A 12,469-nucleotide genomic window follows, 5' to 3' on the forward strand; every position below is an offset into this window, starting at 1 on the left:
TCCCGGCGTGTCCCCGGCTGGGCCTGGAACGGCTTTAGCCAAGCAGGCGCTGAAGCTAATTGCAATTTATGTACGCAATAAAACATTTGCCGAACTGACGGCCATTCCGTATGCAGCCAAGGACGGTGCCATCGGTTGCCATTCGTTACGGCTTTTGGTTATAAATTTATGAAAAAAATTGCCATCGCCATTGAATCGGCAAGTGACGACAGGGGGCAACAGAGGGCGGCCAACTGGGCAGTCCTGCGGCTATATTAATAAAGCACCGCCTCAGTCCCCGGGAGTCTCGAGTCAATTGAGGCCCGTACGCGCTGTGCAAACAATCAGAAAAATTGATGTTCAGTTTGCTCGTTTGCCGTTCCACTGATTGGGTTAACTGAAATTTAATTTAGCACACTCCACACGAGCCCATCGCAATCAGCTCTGCAGCGCATTACAATTTCACAGCACATCCATGTATGCATGTGGCTTCTGTATGTGTGTGCGCCCGAGGCCCACTAGCACACATTTGAGTAATGCAAAATTTAACTGCCGCAGTCGATACGCCCGAAGCGCCGAAAACAAGCTGGCTAACAATTTGGAAATTATTCGACCCAGCAATTTAACAGGTGTGTGCCGACTGCCGGATGATACCAGATCAGATGCGATGATACCAGATGAGATGAGCTGCCTGCAAACACTCTTTCCAAGTATATATCAAATCAAATATATGCATATGGCTAGAGTGCCACAGCACTTTTCTCTTGAGCAAATATATTTTTCATTTAAATTGAATGGCCATCAAGTTATATATTCTCAGCATAATCCATCAATTTATTTACGCAATATATAAATATTTGCCATCAAATTTAAATGCATATATTTATATATAAATATGTTTATATACACAACCCATTGAAAACGGAAAATCAGGATATAATGGTTATGTAAAAATAGTTGTACCAAGCAGCAGGAGGAAGACTCCATATGATTAACACATTTATATGTTAATATCAACAAGCAAGTTCTCGGAAGATACTCCATGCGAGTGTGTGTGTATGTTCGTGTGTATTTGTTATATATGCATAATAGAGGAGTAATGAATAATTGGAATTTTTGCTCTTTGCTGGGTGAAGGGAATCTCCTAGTCGAGCAGTCTCAAACAGCCCATTTTTGATTTATTAATTACTAGCTGGCCCGGCAAACGTTGCATTGCCCTCTATATTATTTCTAGGTAAAAAATTGTTGAAAGCTATGTTGTTCAGGCTGGGATACACTGATAAATTTATTAATCGGATTTTCATTCAAGCACCTTGTTGTAAACGACATTCTTCGTTTTTTGGTCGGGTGCAAGAACAAATAATGCGGATCGTTTGCCAACACGTGAGCATGCCACGTACAATTGACCATGAGAAAAACACGCATTTTCTAGATTGAGGCCACAAATAGTCAAAGATTGGCCCTGTGACTTGTTGATCGTCATGGCGAAGGCAAGACGAAGCGGGAATTGAATTCGTTTAAATTCAAAGGGCATATCTGTTGAGCTCATCGGAATCCTAGGAATAAGAACTTCCTCATCTTTAAATTTTCCTTTGAGTATCAACGCGTGAATCACATTGCTCATCAGTTTTCTTATCACCAAACGCGTTCCATTGCACAGTTTTGGTTGGTTTAAATTTCTAAGCATGCAAATCATGGAGAATTGCTCTTTTCATAGCTGTGTTCATTTCTTGACGCCGGTCAAGTTGTTCTTCCATATTGCCCATGAAGTATATTTGCAAGAATTTTTGCTGTGCATCTTCAATAGGTTGCAATGATCCAATGCGATGGCAAATCTGGCCTTGAATCTTTAAATTCAAAGCCATAGTTATAGTTATATTTACAAACACTATTTACAGAAATCTAACAAACTACATTATTCAAAATTTTTTTTTGGCAGTCATAGAAAATAAAATTTTTAACGTAAATTACCTTAAATATCCGTCTCCAATATTTTCCGCCCCAAATTATGTCATTTGGAAACAGGCATTGTATTTTTGAGTGTTCGCTAGAAAATGTCGTGATTCTAGTGTTTCGCCATAAAGCAGGGAACGCAATGGCTATGGTGACCGCTAATGGCAATGTCACTTTACCACTAAGGCAGCACAAACCGGGCGTTTCACCAGCAAACTTCAATGCGCCACAATGCTAGCAAACAACGTCCATTGGACCAATGCAAACTAAACGATTCAAGCTGTAATCAATGGTGCAATCATATCGAAACGCTGCTCGATTCAAATCAATCCTTGAACCATTTCTTATTGCCATTTCACGGGCTGCCTCTCTTTGAGAAGCACGAATTAAGGCCCTTCTTCCCTGGGTACTAACGCGGAGCCTTTCTCGGGCGATTTCTCGCTCTTCGTCAGATAATTGACTCGCGCTATTCCGTTGCCTAATTGCATTATGGGTCCGCCGGGAAAGATTAGATCTTCTAGGACGCGGCATTTTTATTAATAGTAATACTGCCCTCGCACAAAACCATATAAAACAATCGAGAAATATAAATATAAATAATTTACACAAATTTATGTTTGAGACAAACAAATACCTGAACTTTCGAGATATTTAGCTTTTGTAAAAGTCCAAAAATACAATTTTTAATAATTAACTTTTTTTTTTTTAATTTCGAATTTTGAATTTTGAATTTTTTATTTATTTTTGTTAGGTTTTAATCTTTTGATTTTTTTTTTAATTTTTGCAGATTTTTGATTTGAAATATTTATAAAGTTTAAAAGTCCGAAAATATAAAAAGCCAAAAATACACTTTTTAATAATTACCTTTTTTTTTTTTAATTTCGAATTTTTAATTTTTTATTTATTTTTTGAACAGTCAGGTTTTAATCTTTTGATTTTTTGCAGATTTTTGATTTGAAATATTTTTCCTTTTGATTTGAAAATTTTTTTTTTTTTTTTTTTTTTTTTTTTTTATACCCTGAACCCATTGAAAATGGGAAATCAGGGTATAATGGTTTTGTTGAAATGTATGTAACAGGCAGAAGGAGGCGTGGCAGACCCCACAAAGTATATATATTCTTGATCAGGGCGACGAGCTGAGTCGATTTAGCCCTGTCCGTCTGTCTGTCTGTCCGTCTGTCCGTCTGTCCGTCTGTCCGTCCGTCCGTCTGTCCGTCTGTCCGTCTGTCCGTCTGTCCGTATGTTTGAACGCGTCGATTTCCGAAGATATAAGAGCTAGAGACTTGAATTTTTTTTTAAAATGACCGTATATACAGCGCGGACGTCGAGTTTGCTTTTAAAATTCGATAAATCATCCCGTTATGTTTTTATCGAGTAAAAACATTCAAGTTCAAATCAGGTGCCTCTATAGCTAATTGTGAATGATTTTTCTTTTTTCAAATTTCTCAAATATTCAATATAATATGTAGATCATATGCTGAAAGTTTCATTAAATTCCGTTCAGTCAAAAATTAATAAAAAATAATCAAATATTTGGCCAATTAACAAACGCACGTGCAGCAGCTACAACAAAAACATTCGTTGAATCACATCAGCTGTTAGTTTCGTTTAGTTTTGGTAGATGGCGCTGCAGCAGTGAATCTATTTGAGTTTTGCCAGCGCCACCAGCAGGAGTGGGGTGGCCTAGTGTGTTAGGTGCATGACGCTCGATCAAGAAGTCGCGGTTCGAATCCCGATCGGTGCAACACTGATGTTTTTTTTTTTTAATTGTTTCAAAATATTTTTATATTTTCATAAATACGTTTTCTATTTAATTTATATTTTTAAATACACCGAAATTGAAATTTTAACTATACTTTATGTGCGTTTTTAATAGTTTGGTTATTCTAGCAGATTCTTAGAATCACATCAGCAGTTAGTTTCATTTAGTTTTGGTAGATGGCGCTGCAGCAGTAAATCTATTTGAGTTTTGCCAGCACCACTAGCAGGAGTGAGGTGGCCTAGTGTGTTAGCAGCATGACGCTCGACCGAGGAGTCGCGGTTCGAATCCCGGTCGATGCAACTGATGTTAATTTTTTTTTAATTATTTCAAAATATTTTTATATTTTATTAAATGAGTTTGGTATTTTATTTATATTTTTAAATACATCGAAATTGAAATTTCAGCCATACTAAATGAGCATTTTTATTTGTTGGGTTCAGGGTAGTATCTAGTCGAGCACTCTCGACTAGAGTTTTCTTACTTGTTTTTTTTTTGAATAGTCAGGTCTGCTCGAGGTCAGGAGACCGTAGACTGACTGACTACATTTGTTTATTTACTTCTACACTATTGTCAAAACTGTCACTGTTACCAAGCCTACTGGGTATAAAAAAAATTTGAACATTTGGGGAAAAAACCGCGTTTTTCAAGTATTCGGCAAATTTTTTCAGTATTTTTAAGACCCTATACTAAACTCGTTGCGGAGACAAATCCAACAAATCAAAAACCATGAAAATTGGTTCAGCCCAAATCAAGTTATAAGCAGTCTTCACTTTTACACAACTTTCTTTTATATATATAGATTAAAATATATTTTTTTACAGTGAAAAAATTTATATATTTTTTATAGTATTTAGCAAAAACTAAAAACTTTAATTTAAGAGTATTAACAAAAGCAATTATTTCTTTAATAACCATAATTTTATTAAAATGATAAAGTCAAAAGCCTTTGAAAAATATTTTATGCACAACTTATTATTACAGAGCTATTACATTTTTCTAAAATAATAAAAAGTTGCACTTATTAAAAAAAAAAATATATATATATATATATATATAAAAAAAGTTTGTATTAAATTTGTTTTTCATAAATATATATATATATTTTTTTTAAAGCAGCTACACAAATCAATTTTAAGTTTTCACAAATATGAAGGATTATCAACTAATAATAAATGAAACTATGCCGGAATTAATTTATTTTTAATTTGCACATAACTCAGCTTGAGTAGGCAATAAAAGTAGACTAGCTAGTCTGCATAGTCGATATATCCTCGATGGTAGAGCTCTAAAATGTGCAACAAATTTTCAGCTGCAGTGGCTTAAGAGGCATTAGTCAGCTGACTGACAGACAGATAGACGGACGGACGGACAGACAGACAGATAGATAGACAAAGAGGCGAGAACGTTTGGTATTCGCGCTTTAGCGCAGCTGCTGGCCCTGCGAGTGGTGTACTTGAAGCGATTGCCGTGCACAATTCCCGTTAAAAGCTTTCACTTGCCAATTGCCGATGAAAACAAATGCGCCGTCTATTGCCTTGCGCCAGCCCCTAATACCGTCTCTGATCATCCGTTAGTCTGTTGGCTGACCGGCCTGTGCGTGTGGATTGATGGCTCTACCTCCGCCCCATTTAAAGCCATGCCCATTATAATATCGCCCGAAATAGGGTATAATAGGGATCTACAAATAAATGAGTCTATCATATACACTTTGAATTTATATTTATCGGTGAGTAGGTTAAGAGACATTGGGGCTTTGGCATATAGGTTTTCATCTGGTCAAATTAAGTATACGTAATTGTCAGAATATTTTCTTCTCATCTTTATCTACTCTCACACATATTTTTCATTTGCTTAAGAAGTAGGCAATTCGGATTTTGTTTCTCGTCTAGGCTGTAAACAGGATATCGCTTCGTCTGTCATCCCAAACAAATTGTTTCAGCTTATTCTTTTTTTTTTACAGTTTCGCCACATTTAGTATTTTGTATCTTGTTGTTTCTTTGCTGCTCTTAAGTAACTTGGCCAAAGCCCGTGCTACCAATTGAATAAAGGTAAAGAGGTTGAGAGGTTTGGAGGACGCAGAAAGACCAAACGAGAGAGAGCGAGAGAGAGAGAGTGAGTGTGAAAAGCACTCAACTGTGCATGCGTGTGCATGTGTGCATGTGTGTATGTGTGTATGTTGGCTGTCAAGGCTGAGCTAATTGAAAAGTACTTGGCAACACAGCACTATGGCCAGCCAACTACAAATCGGCAGCAACAGCACAAAGCAGCTAAGAAAGCCGCACATTACTCATCCGCAGCGTATACTGCTGGCGTAAGCAAAGGGATGGATGGCCGACTCCTCCCACTGTTGTTGTTGTTGCTGTTGTTGTTGGCGCTACAATTGCGGCTAGTTGCTTGCCTGTTGCCACTCAGCCAGCCCTGGCCGCCTCTGTTCCATTCAGCTCCATTCTGCTGCTGTGGCCTAGGCACTGGCACGTCCAACCATTTTGCTTTTTTCGCCATTAATGCCGGCGCAGGGCTCTGTGTGTTTGTATGAATACATTTTGTTTCAAGCTGTCGCATAGTTGTTTCCCTTCGTACGTGATAGCGCAAAACTGAGTGTAGAGTATGCATCTAAGTGTGTGTGTGCGTGTGTGTGTGTGTGTGTGTGTGTGTGCGTTGCACCACAAATGCATATCTGGGCAGGCGTTGCGCTTTGACTCGCTGCCAGACGAATGCGACTTAATGCTTCCGGCTTATTTTCAGTGGCACGTTGAACTCCATGCCGATCGCAGCGCTAATAGTGAGCAGCAGAGGGCGGCACCTTTAAGTGCTCACTTCATCAGCTGAGAGGCTGGCACTTGCAACACTTTGCTGCATTTGAATTATTTCCGTTTTGCACTCGGTGCGAGCATTGCAATCAGCTGCGCTTAACTGTATGCGACATTCCTGAAGCACTTTTTCGCTTTCCGGCTTGAAACATTCAGCATGCAACATGCAACATGCAACATGCAGCATCCAGCATCGAGCATGCAGCATGCAGCATGCAGCATGCAGGATTCATGATTTAGAATTAATAAAGGGGGGCAAACGCTGTACATTTGCCGTTTGCCTTTTCTTATTTTTGTTTTTGTTCTTTGGGTTTTTTTTTTTTTTGCCTGTTTCTGTGTTCTTTTTGCATATCCTTTGTGCATTTGTATATTTAAATATATATATGTAGATATATATGTACTCGTTGGGCTCACTGCCAAGCTGCAAGTTTGTCGCTTCGCTAGCAGTTGACTTCTTCTGGCTGCCGCTTCCACTGCACTGGCTGCCACCTGGCATTGTTTCAGGGCGTGCACATATAAATGTGTTGCATACATTTCAGCGCTAGATTTATGCAGCAGCCGGTTGGCGCATATGCGTTACGTTGGCGTTCCTGCTTGCGCTTTACTTTTATGCAAAATGCAGTTAAGTGTGTATATGCATGTGTGTGTGTGTGTGCGTGTAGATTTTGTGTACATAAAGTTCAGGAGCTTGTTGTTGTTGTTGCTGTGTTTGTTGTTTTTCTACTATATTTGTGTCAAGTACACGACGCAGATTAAAGGGCATAAAGCTGGAAGATTGCATAAAGCACAGGCACACACACAAGCACAGAGTGAGCGAGACAGATAGAGAGAGAGAGAGATAGCGAGAGAGATGGCTGCAGAGATTGCAGATAAATGGGCAAGCAAAGCTGCGCAAATCGAAAGGAATTGCAATTTAATAGCACAACCTGTGCCAGAGCTGCGAGTCCCTGTGACCTGGCCCCATCCCACTGACTGGAGCATGTAATTGGGTTACGCACAATGCTCACAGCTTGAGCACACAATGTGTCCGATATCAGTTAATCGAAACGATTGTCAATTGAAAACATGATATCTGTGTGCTATAATGCTCTATGCAGCTGACACGGATGTAACATGTATTAAATGATATATATTTGAAAATTCCTTATGGCATTATGCAATAAAAGTAAAATTTTCAATTTACTGGCACTTTTGGCAACAATTTAAAATCCTTCTATTGGGGCACATTTGCATTATATTATGGATTATGCATTACGATTACGAGTACGTGACGTGATATTTGCTTGGCACAGCTGCTAAGTAAACCGCCCGTGCCGATCCAGCCGCTGCTGGAGAGCTGGCTAAAGCGGAGCAGCACAAACGCCACACAGCAATTTCACAGTAAATTGCAGCGAGGTGTGAAGTCAAGCTGTTGTTGCAGCAGTTGCAGCAGTTGCAGCAGCAGTTGCTACAGTTGCTGAGCAGAAGAAAAGAAAATGGAGGACTCGCAGTCAGCAGTCAGTCGCACGATGGGGCAACGCTGTTCGACTTGACTCGCACATTGTTGCATGCAGTGAGGCGTTTTCTTTCAGCAAAGCACGCGCGCTCTCAGCCGGATGTGGGAAAGGAGGCGAGCCAGCCACGCCGACCTCCTGCTGTAACCCTTTTTGGCATAGTTTCGTCTGTATGGGTGTGTGTGTGTGTTTGACTAATGGCGTGCAGGTAAAAGCCTTATATGTGATATATATTATAAACGTGTGTGTGTGTTAGAGAGAGAGAGAGAGAGAGAGCCACAGAAAGATAAAAGTGAAGTTCAGCTCAAGTATTTTGCATGCGACCCAAACTAATATTGCCAACTCCTCGCGATCCATCTTCCTCGCGCTCTGCATATGTGAAGCCCGCACGGAACATGCCATTTATCACAGAGACTTTGCTCTCGCAGTCAAAGCTGCTATCGCATCCACAATCGGCTTTGCCTCGACTGCCTCTGCCTCTGCCTCTGCCTATGCCTCTGCCTGTTGTCTCTGTGCCAAGGACACACAGAGTTCATAATTAAATTCAAATACTTGTACAATTTTCGCACGCTTATGACACACAATTTATGAATCACTACCATAATATAAAGGTTTTTCATCTGCTGCTCTTTCTGCCTCCCCCTCTCTCTCTCTCTTTTCCATTCTTTTGCTACCTTCGGCTTTATCCGAACGCTCGACCACCTGCTGTCTGTGTGGCCCTGTCACAGCGGGCGTTTAAAATTAATAATGTCGAGCGTGCAGCCACAGCAAAGCTAAACATTTCTATGCATGGACTCTGAATGGACTCAAGAGTCTGCGAGTCTACCACAGCAGAGGCCCAAGGCAGAGACAATGGATATTTGGTTTGCTTGATTAGTTGCCTGTCAGCAAAGGCGTCTTTAAACTGACAACGCTGCTCAGACAGAGCCTCGCAGGTGCACCACAAAAGGCATTCGTTTAAACTGAATGAAAGCAACAACTAGACAGACTTAAAGCGACGTCTCTTAACTTTCCAGCAGACAGGACATGCATGCAGCGAGCCTTATGGAATACTGCTGATCTGCGTTTATTCTGGCCGTTGCAGTCGACATTAATGCGAATTATCGATCGAACGCATTTCTGATGATTTATTGTGCTGCCTTGGGGCGCAGCTGAATGCGCTGGCCTTGCCACAGATTTGCAGTGCTTTCACATTTCGTTACCTTTCACGCACATTTGACGCAAGTTACGTGTAGTTTTTAATTAAAAAACTTGTGTGTGCAATTATTTTATCGCGCACGTTTACCGATTGACATTTTTTATTGTGCTGCAAAATAATTGTATATTTCATTGGATGCTTTTCCACTAGCAATGCGCTTAAATCTTGCAGCATTTATTTGTAAATTTTCTCTTACTTATCAAATAGCGTATACGCAGCGTGTGTGCTATTGTTGCTGCTTTTGACATTGTTGTTGTTGCTTTTGTTGTCGTTGTCCTCGACAGCAGAGATTGGCTGTAAGTGAAAAAGTGCACAAACAACTTTTGCGAACAACAAAGCACTCAAGAGAGCTCGAGACAAATAACAACAGCTAAAGAAAGTGGCGAAAGGCAAATTCTAGTTTATTGCAATTGCTTAGAGTCTCCCCATACTCTATGACAATTGCCAGAATCTGACGGGATTTATTTGAAGCAGCTCCAATCGAATCGCAGAAATTATGTTTTCCTTTTCTATATTTGCCATTTGACTATCTGACATAAGTTCCAGAGTTTTGTTGCCCATTCAGGAATGTGCAATTGTGCATTTTTCGAGGGTCTCTTCACGCAGGACATTTGTTTCTCCTATTTTTTTTTTTTTCGATCTGCATATCGAATGGAAAATGACAAACGAACGTAGCGAATCGAGTGAAACTGAATCATCTGAGTCACTGATTAAACACGGCAGCGGACCGGATTGACGATTGGCCGTAACCCTTTGGTGGCATCATCACAGCGTCAAGCTGTTGAAGCATGAAATTTTCGACGCCTAATGAAGTGTAAAGGTTTATCGTTTGAGGAAAAGGCAGGCCAACCCATTCGCCCATTTTTTGCCCCCAACTTGGGCGCTTGCTGTTATCGCAGCCGATTCGTGTTTTTCCTTCTCTTTTTTTTTCGTCTCTCTTTTTTTTTTCCTCTATTTTTCTGTGCCCTGTTTTATTATTATTGCTGTGAGCAGCGTATTATTTAGCTTTCGCTTTCGCTTTCATTTCATGCCATATTTCAGTGGCCTATATGATGTTCGGGCTTTGTTACGCTCGCACAGTTTATTATTATTTGTTTGCCTTTTTTTGCTGCTGTGCTCTCTCCTCTGTGGTAGTTGCTAATTTTAGACATCATTGATTTTCATGATTTATTGAAATGCGGCTACGAATCGTGAATGTTATTTAAATTTAAAGTTGTATATCGCATATCAAATGCTGAACTATATTAGAGTCGTTTGGCATCGCATTTCCACTGACTTTATGTTCATTTTATGAATTATAATTTCAGGGAGGAGGCAGAGATGAGAGACAATGAGATATTATTAAGTAGTATTAATGAAATTGTGGCAGCTTCAGCTCACCTCACTGCATATGGAAAAGGCGTCAAGGTGAAGAGAACCAGAGACAATCACGCAGACCCTGACAGACTCGCACATATTATCCTTTTCAGGAATTGAGTTGAGCGCAGTTAGCCTCAGACCATACAAGTTCCCGGAAATTTGAAATAAAACACAAACAACTTATCATCTAAATCTAAAATCATTTAAATTTATTATATCCCCTCCAAAATTGGCCCCTTCTGAGGCAATACACTTCTTCCAACGAACAATCCAATCATCGAAACACATTTTAAAGCTATATTCCGGGATGGCCTTCAGTTCTCGTTGCGAATTAGTTTTGATGTCTTCAATGCTCTCAAAACGGGTTCCACGAATTGGTAATTTTAGTTTTGTAAACAGGAAAAAGTCACACGGGGCCATATCTGGAGAGTACGTTGATTGTTCGATGATATTTGTTGATTTTATGTTCAAATTATCGTGGTGCAAAATCCACCTGTTGTTCCGTCACAAATCTGGTCTTTTGCGACGAAAATTCTCTCTCAAACGACAAGATTATATTCTTTCTTAATGGTTTGGCCCTCCGGTAAAAATTCTGAATGAACAACATTATGAATACCGAAGAAAACGGTCAGCATCCATTTCCGGATACTTATTTGACAGAATGTAGATCAGAGTTCAGGGACTTTCTTAGACTTCAAATTAAAGATCTTACAGATCCTGAAAAACTCACAACCACAACCACAATGCATATAGACCAAAGCTCAGAGACTGTCTCCCAGCAGAGAGAACTCTCAAATATCATTCACTTTATTAATTTTAAAATTAAATGCTTACTTAATTAATTGATTTTCTAATTATAAAATTGCTATATTTAGTGCAAGCAATACAAATACGAAACATTCCACTCCATTATTCATTTGCAAACATTTTTATAAAATTTTGAAATTTTTTGCACGTTTAAACTTAATTAAATGTTTATGAAATCATATCACACAAGCAATTGAAGATGCCTGCAAAATATATAATTGTTTTATTTTTATTACTCCAAAAAAAAAAAAAAAAGAATAGATTTTTCGATGAACATGTTTGTTGTTCGCAGTTATTAAACTGTAAACTAATACTGTATTATGGCAAGGCTTCAAATTAGTTTTCCGCAGGCTAAATTCACAACAAATGTAAATTTGTGTTCATTGAATAGAAATGTATTAAAAATTGTGTAGTAGAAGAAATCAGAATGGGATTTAGGTTCGATGTAAATGAATTCTATTATTTACTCCTGTTTAGATATATTCTATTGTTTGGTTATACATATATACTATATGTATGTACGGTACAGCGGTTATCTTAGTATTCATTGTAAGCAATATTTGAGTAATAAAAAACAATATGCATATTACCATTTAAATAAGTGTTTCTAACCATCCGGCTTATGAAAACTTTGGCATTTAAATGCTAAAATATTTCCATTCGTATTTTCCTTCGTCTATTCTACTTGGGCCAGTGCTCCGTACTCAACTTTCCTCCCATAACAATGGCTGATTGCATTCCAAACGACTGCACCTGCACTTGGGCTTCCTGTGCGCCGGTCTCGCTCGTCCCTAATGCACCTATGTCCAGGTTCGCTGCACAATCGCCTGTCTACCCCGCGGACCGATATCGGCCAGCCGTGGAAGCTGGAGCATTGAAAAATGCTGCAACTAGGAAATCAAAATGTGCATATGAAAGTAATTTCCACACTTAATAGGATACGGAAACTCTGGCGATACGTTTTACGATATCCTTTCGCCTACTCCGCTGTGACTACGTATGATGCTGTGCAGCTCCATGCATTATTCAGTAGAGTGAAAAGGAAGAGACAGAGCGACCGAGACAGAAACAGAGAGAGAGAGAGAGAGAGCTGAACATCATTCAATAC

At 39.3% G+C, this 12,469-nt stretch overlaps 1 long non-coding RNA gene across 2 annotated transcripts; it reads right to left on the reverse strand.

The window, feature by feature from the left end:
• Positions 1-1,232: 1,232 nt before the first annotated feature.
• Positions 1,233-4,494, reverse strand: LOC149270247 (uncharacterized). 2 transcript variants are annotated; one of them, XR_016271616.1, is made up of 3 exons: positions 2,567-2,955; positions 1,951-2,480; positions 1,233-1,826 (listed from the first exon to the last, which is right to left on the reverse strand). It is a non-coding gene; the product is annotated as an uncharacterized LOC149270247 (long non-coding RNA). The 2 variants fall into 2 exon arrangements; XR_016271615.1 differs by having other exon boundaries at positions 1,951-4,494.
• Between the last annotated feature and the right edge of the window lie 7,975 nt (positions 4,495-12,469).

Source organism: Drosophila arizonae, chromosome 2 (assembly GCF_054131065.1).
Source record: "Drosophila arizonae isolate 15081-1271.41 chromosome 2, UAZ_ARI_1.0, whole genome shotgun sequence".
Lineage (NCBI taxonomy): Eukaryota > Metazoa > Arthropoda > Insecta > Diptera > Drosophilidae > Drosophila > Drosophila arizonae.